Source organism: Aphis gossypii, chromosome 3, assembly GCF_020184175.1.
Source record: "Aphis gossypii isolate Hap1 chromosome 3, ASM2018417v2, whole genome shotgun sequence".
NCBI classification, from domain to species: domain Eukaryota; kingdom Metazoa; phylum Arthropoda; class Insecta; order Hemiptera; family Aphididae; genus Aphis; species Aphis gossypii.
In genome coordinates this window covers 31,292,600-31,310,917 of record NC_065532.1, presented here as the reverse complement: position 1 = coordinate 31,310,917, position 18,318 = coordinate 31,292,600, and the positions used below count along the sequence as shown (strand labels likewise).

At 26.6% G+C, this 18,318-nt stretch overlaps 1 long non-coding RNA gene across 1 annotated transcript in view; it reads left to right on the top strand.

The window, feature by feature from the left end:
• The first annotated feature begins 4,471 nt into the window (after positions 1–4,471).
• LOC126551262 (uncharacterized) overlaps positions 4,472–18,318 on the top strand; it is a 43,926-nt gene continuing 30,079 nt past the window's right edge. The window contains exons 1-2 of the long non-coding RNA XR_007605133.1: positions 4,472–4,621; positions 4,800–4,888. This is a non-coding gene — a long non-coding RNA (uncharacterized LOC126551262). The remainder of the gene's footprint in view (positions 4,622–4,799; positions 4,889–18,318) is intronic.

The following is an 18,318-nucleotide window of genomic DNA, read 5'->3' as shown; positions in this document are numbered from 1 at the left end:
ACATTTGATGTGTATTAAAGGTAAACTTTTTTTATCTCTTTTAAAAGTTTAATTAATTAATTTACATTATTTTTTTTTTTTTTTTTAAATAACATGGCAATAGAATTCAATCGCACAGAAAAATAAACGATTGATATATGTTACTATATTATGTTTATTGCACTACTGAACGAATGGAACAATTTTCAAATTGCTTGAAATTAATAATATGCAAGCACTCAATTACGTTTATTATTATGCTGGTATAGTGTAAAAAGGGGACATTTTTAGGGTCAATAAGATAAATGCGTTCAGTCGCATTAGAAAAATATGGAATTGGGGTTCATTGACACGGCATTTGTTTTCTCATCACCACAGTTATTAGTTTTGTTAAAACACAGGCGATATTAATGTAGGTCACGGTAAATAGTAATAATAATCATTGCGGTAGGTCGCCTGCACGTGAAAATGCGATGGCAAGCATGTGTAAAATAATAACATCATTAACAAACACACCGTGAGCGCTGTGTTTATGTACACGAATTAGTTTTTTGCACTTTATTTGTAGATATTTCACATGCTCGCGGAATGAGTGAAAAAAAAATAAAAAATAAAATGATAAAATATTGTAACATACACAACAGTCAACAACACGCCATGTTATACAGTAAACACGGCAAAGAGCGTTGGCCCCGAGCCGAGGACGACGACTCCCTCGTGTGTGTAAATATAACCATAACAATATAATCGGACGCTTATGGTGAGCTAAAGATGACAGTGTGTGGCTGTGTAATGTATATAATATATACCTATACGAGCACCCACAGTAGAACTTTCCGAGGAGTCAAATGCCCACCGGGCAAGCATCGACACAATGGTTAACGATATATGTTTTACTATATTCAGTGTGTATACTAACTGTATATAAGTTGTAGGTAAATTGTGGTGTCGACATCGTAGGATACCGCAAATAATATGCATCAATATTATAATATATTAAAATGTGATTGTTCAACGACTAGCGATAATAATTTATCACGGATCGACACGCGTTCTAGGTGGATATCTGACAAATTACCAGGACTTATCTGACTCCCGTTTAGATTGTCTGTATAATAATATAATATAGTAACTATTATAGACGATCTAAAGTGTTTTATAACGTATATTACAACTGTTGTAATACGCGTTATAAAACACTTCATCGCATGTATACATACATATTAGGTATATGCGTAAAACGTGTACGGATGAATACGACGACGAGATGTGAAAATATGGAGGCAGAAGCTCAAACTCATACATAGGTTTATACTATTTCAAAAATAATTTCTCGTTTATGCGTTGGACGACTAACAAAAAGCTATAAATAATAATTATTTCGAGATTTATATAGTTTATCAATTATAACTTTTTCTACAACTTCGAGACTACGAGAATTGAATTTATAATTATATTTTATTATATTATATACAGTAGTAGTAGTATTTCTAGACGTATAATTTTTATTCAGCCCAGATTTTTTTTATCGTTAGTATAATTATTCCCGAACAAACATGACAAGATAAACATAATAATATATGCTTCGCAATCGATAAATCGATGTCACGCTTTAGTATTTGAATTTTTTATCTGAGTTCATAGCGATTGATTTAAAAAGAAATTTTTTTTATTTTATTTTAATGTAGTTATTTTTGACCGTCACCAATATCTTGCATCAAATTCCCACGCTAAAATTATTGGACAAATATCGTCGATTCTCCAAGGATTATTCGTGTTGAGTTAATTACAACACACAACGCGTCGTCCTTCCTGTACTACTCGTCCATAAATAAATGTATATTTATTCTAGTATTATATACCCGTTTCAGTGTACGTAATATTATATAGGTTCCTGATTATTACTATTTTTTTTTTCATTTTTCTCTGCTCTAGTCATAAATATTTATATTTTTTGTTGAACTTTACATAACTTTATATTTCCCTATGATACATTTTACGACGACATTATAATATATTGATTTATTTAGGGATAGTGAGAAATACGGAATTATTTAAATATTTGAATTTATAAAATACGAGTAGGTTAATACCGATGGCTTATAATGAAAAATTGACAAATCATGTTTTTTAATTGAATATTATAAACTAAAATTTTATGTTTGGAATACTAAAACTGATTTTATTTTTTATTATGTCTTAAATATTATTTATAATTTTAGTGGAAAAAATAATATAATAAATAATAAATAAAAGTAATACTCATAAAAAAAAAAAATCATTTTCACGTTTGCGCAATAAAATATTATATACGTATTAACAAGTTGATCATTTATTCTATCTTAAATTACAAGAAGTTTATAAGTACAATATTAATTTTAGATTCTTTTTTTAATATTGAGTATCATATAGGTACCTATTATTATTGGTCTTTAATTTGTTTGTTGACCAATTATCCGAATAAATTCACAATCCTAATCCCTTGGTTTAATTATGTTTACCGACGTTGGACTGTACTACGCATACGGAATGTTAAATGTACAAATAATTAACTTTAAATGGTTTAAAATGCATTCATTTTAAATTACGAACCCAAACAATTTTAATTTATTCATTAAAAGAAAAAAAAAAAGTTCCCAACTATTTAATTTGTTGTCACAAACAGAATATAAAATAATACTCACAACTAAATATTAAATTATTTTAAATTTTAATGAGTTAAAGAAACTTGTCGTGAACCATTATACTAATTAAAATGTGTTTCAGCTGTTTAACTTTGATTATAAACGCTAAATTTGTACAGAAATATTCAAATCAATAATCGATATGTAAGAAAATATTCTTAAATTGAAATGTTAAAGTTACATTATAGTATATAATGTTTAAGACTCTCAAACGATGTGAAATTATGACGTCATTTTGAAACTCATTTATTTTTATTTACTTTACTTTTCCGCTTACACAGCTTTCGTTCAAATATTAGATATCTTTCTATTATAAATTCAACGTATAAACTCAGAAAATGAAAAAAAAAAATAGGTCGAATTAATAAAAAAAAATTGAAAAAGGCGGAAATGTTATGAAAGCAATTTAGCAATGTAAAGATTATTCAACTTCGAAGTTGATAAGATCAGATAAATTTTATTCATAAGAAGTACTTACCTAACCTACCTAATAGAAATAATTTAAATAATGCTGTATTAATTATGCATTTATTAGTATTTTATTATTTATTTCATAGCTCTCAATGGTCACAGTTTAAACATATATTTTTAATGTGTTGTGACATAGTGATATAGTTTTAAATTTGTTAAAAAACGTCCAAGGTCTGTAACAACTAAAAAAAAAAAACTATTTTGGAATAATTAGTTTAGCTTAAAAACATTTTTTTAACGTAATCGTACTGAGGCGTGAGAACAATATTACAATATTAGTTATTCGGTAAAAAGTGTATATTCCTTAAAAATGAATTTTCCATTACTGGAAGTTTGAGTACTATGATATTATGTTTTATCAATGTAATACGTTTGTCTTAAGATTCTAATATTACTTGTATGTATCATGTAGTGTTTTACTGAATGATTTTAAGATGATTGTTAATTATTTTTTCTTTTATTTCACTCTTGTCGAATGTTGAAATAAATAATTTTTGTCGTTCTAAAAATATAAAATAATTTAAAAGTTCCTATCTGAAAAGTGTCAAATGTGTATATTCTATAGACCAATTTTATAATGTATTTAGTGCCTAATATCTATATAGGAAGTAACATAATGTTGTATATATATTATATACGTTAAACGTTATTTCAAAGCTACTTAAATATGATGAAATATTAATGACTGATTACAGCAGTCTTGTTTTTGATAAGTAAAATAAAACTAAAAAACAATATAGTACTGCATTTTACATAAATTTTATTTATTTAAGTAATACTTATAAAATATTTATATGAATAACTCGTGCTATTTCACATTGTTTATTAAATTATATTCATATTAGGTATCTATTTACTCGCACGCGTCTAAAACAGTGTTCAATTTAATTATTTATAATTAATCAATTTTTTGAACAAACCTTCTAAACAACATAATATTATATTATTAATACTATCGACTGTTATATGAACCACTAACCGCATACGTGTTAACGTCCTAAATTGATTTGGTTTGATTATCTAAATGAAAATGTAGAGTAAATATTGGCTTAAAATGTTGTGTATTTTAAATAGATACAGAGAAAACTATTCTCGATTTAAATGTTTCTCTAGTGATAGAATTCTTACAAAGTTCGATTTTACATTTTTTTTTTTCACTTTATTGCGTCGCAATAAAATTATTATCAGCTACACTATAAACACAAACACATACATAGACCGTTGTACATAATAATAATAATAATAGTATTATATTTTATTACATTAAAGGTCACGCTCATAGTCGACAGTTGATCGGAAGCTGTAATGGGGTTACGCGTTCTGAGCTAGTTTGGTGAACGTAAATAAAGCGAAAAGGTTTTTTCTTAATTCCGCATGCACTTAATTTATAACACATAAAATATAATATGATACCGTAGTAAAGTATAAACGGCGTATGCAATGCGTATAAAAAAAAGCAAAACAGCCTAAGAACAATTTCCGATGAAGTAAGTATAAGAGCATACACTATAATACATGTGCACCAATCATTTGGTGAGATTCGAGTTTCCTTGTGATGTATATTGGAATCGAATTTATCTGGGCACGTCAAATATCCGGTTCTCGGAAAATCAATCGGAGATGATGTCCGTCAGTATTTTTAAACGTTTTCTCGGTTTCTTGTAGTACCTAATAGTCAATCCGATGAAATTCACCGACCACGTTAACAGCGTAACAGCAGCTGCAGTCGACTACAGTGCAGTGATCGCTGATTCGTGAGTATGGTACTATATTTGAAATGGGTTATTGTATTTTTTCGATCTCACATACCCCACACCCCTTCTATTGACGTAACAACCTTTAGTATAATAGTCTTAAACGTCAGTGTCATCTTCGCCTTAGAAAAATCGTATCATACTAAATTATAATCTGATTGAATGATATTCATTAATCCTAATAACCGTTCCACTAACTCGCAAACTAATTAAAAAAATAATAATTATTAGAAATAATTCAACCGTGTGTTTTGATCAATACTTATTATTAGATTATTAGAGGACCATTTAATATTTATAATTAGTTATCTATCCAAAACACAATATATCACATTAGTACATAGTTTAAATGTTTTACTGATGATCTAGATGATCTATTTGAGTTCGTCTAGAAAGTCTATTATTATTCTGAGTAAAAAAAAACTCACAAATTACATACACTATAATAGTGCATGTTAGTAAATCAAAACACCATCAAAACGAAAAAAAATCTATAGAAACGTGAACTTTATGATTATGTCATTATCACAAACTCATATTTGTTATGAAACGCAATATCAAGACAAGGTCTTCAAAATGTTATTTGAAACACTATATATATGTACATAAACACGTTTACACGTGTACATAATATTCACCCATCATACCTACAATACCGTTTCTACCATGAATTAGGCGTAATCACTGTGTTATAGATAAATGTAATATTTTTACTAGATTATGTTTTCTGTAAATTGTTTTATACCAGTCAAATAAATAAGTAATAATAATGATAATTACGAAACATTCATTAATGAAAGTTGATAATTTCACATTTAGGTACCTCAATGTTTGAAATCTAAAGTATTACAGTGAGTAAAAAATATTTTACATTTTTTCAAATATCGAATTTATTTAAAAATCAATGACTAGTAGTCGTTAATATTAAAATTAAAATTCTTAAACAACTAAACAAAAGCCAAAAATGAAGTAACTTAGTAGATGGTTTTATTTTTTTGATTGATATCAAAAAACGTCACACAGTTAAAAAATTACAATAAATCTATTAGTATATTACTTTAATTATAAAACATGTACTTACATTATGAGAACCAATGTTTCATTATCTGACTTTTAACTGTAATTAGTCTCTATTTAAAATATAAAAAGCATTATGATAATTAATACCATTTTTGTATCTAATTTTTAATATTATAATGTACATGGAAATAAAATGTATGGAACTTTGGTTGCTATACAATATTGAAGTGGACTATAAATCCTTAGGATTTCACTTTATTTACAAAAGTGAAATGCGCTTTTTAATTCAAAACGTGCTTACGGAAGAAAACTGTGTTATATTTATTAATACGTGTGTGTATAATTTTAACCCAGGTCGACAGGAATATACCTACATGATTATACCAGATTTTTTTTTTAATATACATATACATATAAATATAAAGTATATATAGAAAGTTCTCCATTACATTTTAGTGTTATAATTATATCATAAAGCTTTGATTAATTTTTTTTGAGTGCGTTTGCTTAAGTTACATTTATGAAAACATAAAAATGCATAAATATTAACTATAAAAATATTTATTTTCTACCAATATTACACAATATTGATTTACTCAAACTTTATGAAACTATTGTTTAGGTATTTTTCTATTATTACTATGACGTTCTAAAATATTATAAAATTATGATTTATAGTAAAATATATTATGTCCATATAATACACCAAGATTTTTTTTTTATGTAATAATATATATACAGACATGACGAAGAACCGTTTTCTATAGAAATACATTATATTTTTACGATTTATTACATCAACTCCAACCAACATATTCAAATAATCCTATGATATTTAAAATGACTTTAGCCACTATAGCGTTATAAAATATACTTATTTTAATTCCAACCAATAAAATCGTTTGTGGATAAACACATTTCACACGTTCTCGTCTACTGCAGTCGACCACAGCTAGTTCCACACAATTCGATTTCGTTTTTATATTTCCAATTCAGTAAACAATTTCCACTTAAGTATATTTTTTCCTCGAGGCTTCAACTCCGGTAATAATGACCCAACCGCAAATCGAATTTACATTGATAGAAAAATTGACTTTTATCCACAAAATCATCCATCAGCCTTTCTACTGACTACTTGCAATCTTGGTTTTTCATTCATAGTTAATCTTAAAATCCTACCGAATATTGAATAATTAATAAATAACTCAATATCAAAAAACAAATATTATACGTATTAATAATAAGTGATAACCCAACTGCTTAATTTTAGTGAATTCAATTTCATTTGTCAACTTAGATAATTCCCCACCATGACCGCGTGTCAAGTGAACGCGGATATCGTATGTTCACATTATATTATATACAAACATAAAGATATTCTATAACATTTTTTATACTTAAAATAAACCCTCTATTATGGGGAAAAAATTATACACTTTTATAATATTATATAGTCTTCTATAGTACAAATTATAAAACACTTGAATCGCCGCCAACTTACACTAAAGTGTACTTAATATAATTAAAATAAACTACCAATATGCAGTATGCATTTTATAAATAAGTATTGTATACCTACTATACAATATTTATGTTTAGCATAAAATGCATTTCAAATGTGTAAAAATGATAAAAACGCGATACTTTGCTTCGAGTTAAAAATTAATATTTTTAATAAGTTTTTTCCATCTTCATTAAATATTATAATGAATATATAAATATGAAGGTTAGCATGTTAATGCACTTTGCATTATTATTCAATGTAGCTATGCATAACATTTACTTTTCATGTAATTTTTGGATTAAAACAAGAAGATTTTTTTAACCATTTTTGACAGTTTTCAGTTTTACATTGTTAAGTCATTTTTTTTTTTTTAGAATACTTAACACTAAAGCGATTTATACATTATATTATTGTTGAAATAAAAACAAAAAGTATGTCTAATAGCACCATCGAGTTGCTTCTTTCATAAAACAATTCACTGTCATATTTATATTTACTTTTCACATAATATTCTTATATTGTGCCATAGGATACAAATAATTATATACTTATATTTTTTAAATAATATATCTATGAATGTTGAACAATAAAAAATAACGCATTATGGTACTATACAAAATTAGAGCTGATATTAGTTATACTATATTAATCTATCTGATGTCTTTGATTATTTTTAAATTACAATATTATTAAAATGTCTAGGTCGAACGAAACAGTTATTAAACTGTAAAGGTTATAGAATATATTTTGCATATTGAGCATTCGCCACATATTTATTTGCTTAATGTACACAATAATACGTTTTACTATTATAGGTGTCGATTCAAAAATAATATTATTAATTATAATGCATAATACACACCAGTATATTATTAATTGACTTTGGATATAATAGTATTACCTATATACAAATTCAATATTATATTATGAAAAACAATTGGAGTTTTGCCATACGTTCCATTACATTGTATAACCTCAATACAAATTAAATTAAATAAATCATTAATTATACTGAATACCTGACTAAAATAATCATAATATTATAGGTAATAGAATTGATAAACACGAAAACGACGTAGGTTAAAAGTATTGCAAAAATTAAACTTGTTCGGGGTCAATTGTTCCAATAATAAAACGATTGCCTATGCGTTATTTTCATGTTCAAAAGCGTTCCACTTATGAAACCCACGCGTTTTGAACAAAAAATAAATTTAATTAAATAACATTTAGCGCACTTCGTATTCGAAATAAGTTGTATGGCTATATTAGAATAACATTTGTCACGAAGATAAAATATGTACATAGAAATGCTTTTCGATTCGTTTCGGAATTTATCGACCAATTTTTAACGGAAACAAAATGTAACATAGGTAAGTAAGTAGTTATAGTTACATTACCTACATAATAATATGTACCGTGTATACTTTAGATAGGTACTTTAAAAATAAGCTAAAACGTTTAAAAAGAAATTGTTCACTCGCCCGACATTAAACGCGCACTGTACAAATAATATGCTATACATATACATAAAGTCTTAACTCCATTTAACTGTTTAGCATAATACAAGAAAATCCATTTCATGACGGCCGGTGTGGTCCGTTAAACCGAGAACGAATTTGCCGTACCCGGTCGTAGGTACATAATTTTTTTCAGATTTTTCTAGAGTGATAATATCTGCAGACGACGACGACGACGACGATGACGACGACGGTATAATATTAAATTAATACATACACGGCAACCATAATGTGCACGTGTTTTGACCCCAAACCCTATAACGCCGAGCTCGCAGTGTGCTGCTCGAGAGCAGTATAATATTATGTTAGACAGTCTGGTTGATAGCTCGCCGTTAACGCTAAAACGTTAACCGCAGAGAGTGATTAATTTTATTCTATATAATGCGATTAAAAATATCATTATTCGCTCGTCGCAAAGTATATAATATAGTGAACGCACAGAACCCGTCACATATTGTAATATACGATTAACGTTTACGCAACTGTTCGTGAAAACAGTATTCCCAAAAAACCGTCACGATATATTACGATTTATATACGGTTCATAGAGGCGCGTCTATATAGTATTATTATTATTTTATTTTTTTTCGGTAATATAATAAAATATAATGCGTTTCTGCCGCAGCGGAACAAGATGCACTGTAATAACGTTACGTTACAGTTTCCGAGCCCACAACATAATATATGATAGCATAATATTACGGTGCTTTCAAAATTGTGAACGAATGTCATTATTGTTTTCTCGAGGCGGGTTACGTCACGCGGGAGCACAACAAAATATTAAAGTTTTACATTCGGAGAGTAATATTAAATTTTCAAATGCTCAAAAGTATAATAATAATAATAATAATATAGAGTATTATTATATTGTTTCGGATTGTGTCTAATGTTTCGAGTAAATGATATTTCAGTTGTGTTATCAACACTACGTTTTAGTCGATTGTGTATTATGCCGTACATTAATTATAATTTATTATTATATACCACGCAAAATGATACAGCAATGTGTACAATACACACTATACACAAAGCCAGTAGTATCGGTGCAGTAAATATTAATTAAACCATTCGATAGAACTTTGGTTGATTGTAATACCACGCCAGCACGCGGAATGAACGTATTTTGATAATTTTGTATTATGTAATTAATTTGATAATTTCAGAATATAATAATCACAAGAATATATTTACGGAAAAAAAAAAACACTTGCTTTATTTTATAGTATAGTAGTTATCGAGATCGATGTTATACGTTTCGTCAATAACTATAACGGTATTGTGAAACGTTCAACTACAAGACCTTTTTAATCGCAAAAACGGATTTTTATGTACTTAAATAATAATTGCATTTACATAAAACGATAATTTGTAAGATTTACCTATATAGATACACTACGGCGTACGCGTTATGTGGTAAAGGTCAAAAGTGATACATTGTACGTTTATGAAGTTAATTGAATTTATTATTTTGTATAGGTATTATAGTACCTAATAAATTTAATAAGTAGGTACATTATGTGCTGATTGTTTTAAACGATATAGAGAACTCAGAACACGTTAACATCCGTTTAATTAAATATTATTATTATTATTGTTATCGCGTACATTATAACGAAAGTGTGAAAAAAATACGCTAAATCATCAGCCGCTATAAATTATTATTTTTCTTAGCACAACATCATCGTTTGAACAAATATTTGCACATGATAATATTATTATTATTATTATTATCGTTCGTACGATGATGATTTATGCCGATCCGAACCGCCCAAATAGCGGTTTACACGACGGTTCGGTCCACGGACGTTTGTAAATAGTAACGGATCGACTTGTCCGCGGCGGCGGCGTAGCAGCTGCGCAGCAACGTCTCACACCGACCACGCTGTTATATTATACTCGTCTGAGAAATAATAATAATAATGATAATAATGATGATAGAGACCAAAAAACCGACTCGTAAATGACGAAGACGTCGGCGGGGAAACGAAATAAAAATAAAAAGGGTTGAAAACGACTCGTTCTCACGAGATTACGTATCTCTGACGGCGTCGTTGAATATACGGTCCGTATACGATAATATACATTTTACACACACACACTTACACAACAGGAATTGCTATACATATGTAACGGTCGGGGCAATAATAACGTTTACTATAACGACACGGCGTACTATATTGTAGGAAGACGCCCGAAAAACAATAAAGACGTATACGCGCGACGTGCCAGGTCTCGGGCGGCGGTGGTAAACGAGAATAAACACCGTCGCCGCCGCACGTGTTTGTCAAAGATTTTCTTTTCTCCTTATTATTATTATTTTTTTTTTCGTTTTTATTATTATTATTATCATTATTATTTAATTGTTTACATTCGTCCGAATACTGATGCACGTCTGCTGTAGTTGTAGGGGTCTTGTTTTCGGGATCATACGACATGTAAATATCGCTGTTTACCGCAAACGGATGTACTCGAGCAATAATAACTGCACCCGAATCGAATGCCAAAATAACAGAAACGTTTTGCGCGCTATTTATTAAAAGGATCTAAGTCGTATGCCAGTATTTGTTTTCGACAGGAAACAAGTCATGTTGATACTCGACAAAAATCAAAAGTACAAAATACCTCTAATACTTTTCTAAATAATTAGGAAAAACTTAATATAAATAAATACAATAGGGAAAACGGGAATTTTCACACAAATCCAGTTTTTAACAAAATCTATTTTCTTATTATGTTGTAATTTAAAAACGAATAACATATATTATAATTATCAAAATATTTTTAACTTTTTTAAAAATTTAAAGAAATTTTCACTTTTCACTTTTCACTTGTTTTTTTCTATATTAATTTTCAATAAAAACGATTAGGCAAGTACGGAAAACTACTTATAACTTACAAGCATTTATACATTTATACATTTATATAAGCAATTTATTCGGTAACTAAAAATGATATAATTTCAATTTTATAAAAATCAGTGGGTTATGTAGTTTTCAATTAATTTAATTTTTTTTTTAATTTAGTCACTTATTTTTATTCTAAATATTACGAAAATAAGTTATTTTTTTTTTTAGTTTATGTACATACACATCAATAAAAGATAATAGATAACCTGTATATTCACTAAATTCAATAAAAAATTCATCTTTAAAATAACAATTTGAAGTATTTTTTTATATATTGCATGAAATTCTGATGCACCTTTAATATAATAACGACGTTTCTACAGTAAGTTGACGTTCGTTTCACAACCCCCTCGATGAATCATTTTTTTTTTCATTTTGTTTATTTTACAAGCTAGCGACTGCAGATGATTAAATTGTTTGTAATACCATTTTCTTAAATAGTAAAAGCTGTTAATACGTATTTATGATTTCGTGGCGATTTCTCTTATTCAGTGATAATGATAAATTGATAACACACAATATTATTTCGACATTCCATTCAGCGCCCGAGTGTTATAAGTTTACAACGACTTACCGACGATAACGTCATAATAATATCGTGCGTAGTGGTACAATGTACATGTTAATAAATGTTTTTAGTATATATTACTTAGTTTATGGTGCGTACGATTTTTTATTGTTAAAGATCAAATTTACAATAACGATTATTAGCGTAATAATAATATCATAACAGTAATATTATACACGTAGACAATATTTTTTTGTTGAGGTATCCATACCAAATGCGTATATAAATTAAATAATAATAATATGCATATCTTTTCTCGTAATAATGATAATAATAGTTTGGATCGTATTGATCCAATCATTGGGATCATATTACACACGTGTACTTATGATTTACAAAAACGATTGGAAAAATATCAGATTTACGTTTCATTGAAATATAAAACTTATTATAAATAAATATACATCAAACTATATTATATTTTGTACTTATTTCAAAACGGCATAAACATAATATTATATCTTAACGAACTGTATAAATTCAGTGTTGATGTCATCCAAATGACATCATCTAAACGATTTGTTTTGTGTATTAACTGTTTATTTTAAATTTTCGATCCCGTGATACTTTATTCTTAATGGAATATTGAGATTATAATATGTTTGGTGCTTATTCAGATAGTCACACTTATTTACAAATCGGTTTATACATAGAGCTATGCATATTACATTGTTCGTAATCGTAATTAATTAACACGATTTTGTGCGAACATGTAACCATACAAAATCGTTTAATTTTTGTATTGTGACGATTCGTATTGAAAACATTATTATGTATAAATACATAATACTAATAATTAAAATATAATTTAGATATTATATAAGGTATTCGAAAGGGTTATCTAAAATTAGTTTATCGTAAGATCTATGATTGACTATTGTTTAATTGTAATTTAATGTATGAAACAATGATCTTATCATTAGTCTTTTTATGAATTCCAATTTAACGACCACAATACAAACACTGATCATATTATAATAAATCTTTGCCGGCAACACATTGGCATTAGAAGTCATATTTTCATGTACAATGAACACCAATGTTAAAACTTTGGTGTTTAAAAAATTAATCAACAGTGTAATTATGATAAAATTAAATTGTACGCTACACCTTGAATGAATCATAATTTAAACATTACTAAGTTTTGAATCTAATAATTTTACTTTTTGATACGTTCATTAATCATTTTTACCAGAGTTTTGCCGATCAATAAACGTCTAAAGTTTCTGGTTTTAATGAAAATTAACGATTCAATCATTATAATATTCTGAGAAATTCAGTTATGGACAAAAGTACTTAAAAATTATGTGGAATACACAATTTCATAAAAAAAATACAAAAATACAAATACAAAATGAAAGTTGAACATTTTAAAATAAATTACATTATATAAATATATATATAAATTTCAATAAAAGCTAACTAAAAAAAAAAATAAAAAAAAAATGTTAAGGTCATTGTTGTTTATATTGTATTTTTATTTTGAAATTATTTTCCTTGAACACACCACAAGCGCCGTGGATCAGTCAATTAATACGAAACCACTGCGTAATACGCATGTGGTAAAATCATGTTGACAGTGGAAAAATAGTTTGAAAAAATTCTTTGTACCTCAAATTGTAAACAAATGTACATATGCAATAAACTACTAGTACCTATTGCACACAGCACAAATTATATCAACGTTTGATATTTTTTATAATATTCATGTAACCGCAGGCGTAAATAGCAATTTTTTTTTTTTGTTAAAGATAATATATGACCTAGGTGCAGGCTGTCATGTAAAATAAGTTAAACTATAAACTTCATTGTAAAACACAAAAACTCTTGCAACGCACACATTCGCCACACGCATGTACCTATATCGATGAAGAAATAAATATATCGTGAGATTAAACGTGTGTGAGAGATATTTATTGATTAATTAAATGCATTCGTGAATTTAATAATTTTGGTTTCATCTGTTCAATAATAATAATCGAATGAAAATAGTGTTTAAATTACTTAAGTTTAAATTTCAACATAAAAAAACACAATATATAAATGGTTTTCCACAACGTAAAACAATAAACAGAATCCCTACTTGTTTTAGCTATAATAATAATTTAATATACAGAGAAATAGAAATATTAATTAACAACTGGAGTCCAAGAATCCACCTGTTGAATATCTTCTCTTAAATAAACATTATGCTTACTACATAATATTCAACAAAATTAAAAAAACATAAAGATTATATAGTTAATTAATAATTATTTACTTTTATTCGGCAAATTAAAAAGATAATATAACAAAAAAAAAAATAGGTACTATATATTTTATATGATATATTATAATACATTTTGTTCAATATTTAATCAGAGTCAAATAATTTTTGGTAGGTACTTAATTTAAAAGAGATTAATTTTCAAAAAAATTATATTAATTATTTAATTATACATTTGAATAGTATTTATTATAGAAAATTTTAATTTCATTTTTATCAATTTATTTGTAAATAAAAATTATAAACAAACTAATTTCTAAAACAAAATTATAAAATTGTTTTTTTAATAAATCCGAGTATAGGTAACTATATATAGTCAGGATACAGTCCAAAATATAGAATTTATTATAATACAATAATCATATAACCTTATTGATAATTAATTATTTTAAATAGGTATTTAATTTAAATACATATTATATATATATTATATAGATAGGCACGCACAGAAAAAAAAATTTCGGAAGGGAAGAGGATTCATAAAAGAATTTACAATAATCAATATTTATCGATGAATAATGATACAAATAAACTACACAACTATTAATTTTCGAGGGGAGGATTGAACCCCTAAAACCCCCCCTTGTATACGTGTCTGGGTATAAATTAAAATAATATAATTTATCTTGAAATCCTGTAATATGTATAATCTATAAAGTATTTTTTTTGTGGAGGGGAAAGTGTCTCTTTAAACTCTGAGAGTACATAGTATTTATATTAACAAGAAACGTGTGTTCGGCAGATATAACTTATATATATATATATATATATATATATATACATTATACACACATGATGTATTATATAATGAGGTTAATGGGGACCGGAATAGAGATCACGACTATATATTTTCAGTACAATACAGTTTTTGGTAAAGGATATCACGATTCCGGTGGTTTTATAACGTCAAGTACACTCCAACGTAGCGATACAGACAATGTATATAATATATATGAAAACTTATATATAATATACCTATATATATATATAATATTTGTATATTTTTTTATTTATTACAAGTTTTTAACATTGTAAATGAAAAAAATAATAATAAAACAAAAAAATCACTACGACCGACGAATACAATATGGTCGAGTGCGGTATATATAGGTCCGGGTCGAGTTTTAAGTACTCGTACACGAGCACACTTAGAAATTCATTGACACAAGTTCATCGTATCATTTACGACCCAATTTGGGAAACTTCTACGTGCTATCCCCGACTAAAGGAATGTTATTAATGCGTATACACAATAGTAGTATTATAGTAATAATAATTATTAATATTTAATCGATAAATCCAAATACCGCCTTAAAACTTTTCTCCGTCACTCCCGTAAAAGTTTATTTATAAGTATTTAAAATAAAATCATCATAACCAACGCATGCGACCGATATGATATATATATATATATAAATGCATGCATTGGAATTTTTCAACCGCCATTACGTAAACATATCCAAGTTGTTAAACGCATAATACAAAATATAATGTATAGATATTGGGTATATTCGCCACATAATATTATATTATTTCCATACCGACAGCAACAATGTTATAATATGACATGCCTCGCAATATACCTATTTACTGGACGGCTTTATTGTTTCCTTATGAAAATCCAGATTAAATTATACGCTAAATCCACTTGTCTCTAAAATTGCTTACGCCGTAATTTAAACATTTCACTTGCGTAAAACCATTTACTTTGTGATAATTCAAGGTATTCGCACTTCGTACACCTATTAATAGTGCATGTTATATAGGAAAATAATTCAATCTACTTATTTGCAATTCAAAATAACGTCTACGCACCAGCTATGCTACATCTGAAAACTATAATTTTGAACGCAATAATTTTTTTTTCAATTTAAGTTTTGAGATGTTAACGAATATATAGTATTTTAACATCATTTTTCATTAAATAAATAATTTTAGTAATTTTAACATTGGAATAATTCTTTAATATGATAAATAAGGATTTAATAACTTACTATGAATTAATTAATCGTACGATTAGATTAATTTTGATAGAACGTAGAAATATAAACAAGCACCGTATAAAAATATGTCTTAAACAGAGACTAAAATATATATCTTTTAGCATTGCACAATTTATTTTTTTTGCTTTAATATACTTAGTTATGATTTTAGTTAAGCATCATATAAATACCCTAATATTATAAATATAAATAATTATAGAATAAAAATGATAGTAAAAATATAATTATTAAATATGATTAAATTCACATATTAAATAATAATAAGCGATGGGTACATTCTGCAGTACATTAAAGAACTAGTTAAGTCACTAAGTGTGTTAAATTTTAATTATATCATATATGTATAAAAAAAAATATTTTAAATGGAAATGGTCTGTCAGGCTATATCACTAAGTATATTTTATGATAATATATTTTATTGATAGATATAATACATCATATAACTATTCTGCCCTGCTACTACGAAAAACAGTAACTACAAAAATCAAATTTTCGGGAAATTGAACTTTTGTGTTTTTGTAATTTTTTTAATTAATTTAAGATTTTAAGTATACCTTTTGGCTGAAATAGATGGAAATTTATACCAGAAATCCGAAAATGCTATTAATTAGTTTTGAGATAAATTAATTATTTTTAACAATTTTTACATAATATTACAGTTATACTGCGTTACTCTTTAGCATTAACAACATATATCATAATTGTGGTACAATGATAAAATGCAGTATTATCAATATCATTAGGTATCAATATTTTTTAAAAATCCTAAACGCCTATAATTGTCTTCATTTAAATTAGTTTTGTATAAAAGATCATACTGTCCTCTTACAAAAATTATTCTACTTTTGTAAATTATAATAACTGATAACTGACAAGTTATCATAAATAAAAACAAGTTACGGCAGTTGCGAGGCAAATGATAATGACAAATATGTTAGGTTACTAGAAGAGAATTCAGTAAATGCATTTAATATTAAGGATCCTAATGGTAAACGCAGTAACTACAATGTATATACTGCTTTTAATTGTAGGAATTGTTAATTACTACGTTTTACTCTAGGAATTGTACGATATTTGTCAATGTATTGTACTTATGACATTTTAAAGTTGAATTTTAAGCCACTAGATGTCATTTTTTGTATATTTAACCTATATAAAATTATACTCAGAATATTCTCATTCACGATATAACATTAAAACCTCATTTTCAATATTTCTGTAGTTACTGCTTTTGACAGTAGCAGGGCAGTGTTAAAGTCAATCATTTATTTTACTTTTAGTGTTACGATTTTATTCTTTTTATTCCGAAAATATTGCATTTATTATATTATTAATATTTAATAATTATAATAATATACATTTTTATCATAACATTATATAAATTTTTAAAATTCAGAATAGAAAAATATTTTTCTGTAAAAACTGTAAAACAGTAAAATAAGGTTCGTAATATAAACGAATAATATGCATTTTAAAATAAATCAAAAATATAATTGTGTAGAGTAAAATTCGTAAGAATATATTGTATCTATATATATATATAATTAAAAGTTTTATGTTTTATGTTTTTAAATAATAATAAGATAATTAAGATCGTTATTTATGGTTTGAATAAGTAAGGTCGTTCAAATTTGAACTTAAAATTT